Source organism: Cucurbita maxima, unplaced genomic scaffold, assembly GCF_002738345.1.
Source record: "Cucurbita maxima cultivar Rimu unplaced genomic scaffold, Cmax_1.0 Cma_Scf04796, whole genome shotgun sequence".
In the NCBI taxonomy this organism is placed as follows: domain Eukaryota; kingdom Viridiplantae; phylum Streptophyta; class Magnoliopsida; order Cucurbitales; family Cucurbitaceae; genus Cucurbita; species Cucurbita maxima.
The window spans coordinates 1-305 of NW_019276812.1; the positions used below are offsets into that span (position 1 = coordinate 1).

Here is a 305-nt window from a genome sequence, read left to right on the forward strand (position 1 = left end):
CATGATCGAAACGCGATGGGCGTGAGCGGGGGAGGTTCTCATTTGTAGAGAAAGGAAGAAATTGAAAGAAAAAAAGGGGTGCAACACGAGGACTTCCCAAGTGGTCACCCAACTTAGTACTACTCTCTCCCAAGGACGCTTAACAGCGGAGTTCTGATGGGATCCGGTGCATTAGTGCTGGTATGATCGCACCCGACATGCCATGAGCACAAAATCGGATTTAACGCATGCGGGGCGGCATGATCGAAACGCGATGGGCGTGAGCAGGGGAGGTTCTCATTTGTAGAGAAAGGAAGAAAAGAACT

At 50.5% G+C, this 305-nt stretch overlaps 1 non-coding gene across 1 annotated transcript; it reads right to left on the reverse strand.

Moving 5' to 3' along the window:
- Positions 1-75: 75 nt before the first annotated feature.
- Positions 76-194, reverse strand: LOC111476052. Its single transcript, XR_002716868.1, has one exon. It is a non-coding gene; the product is annotated as a 5S ribosomal RNA (ribosomal RNA).
- Positions 195-305: the final 111 nt, after the last annotated feature.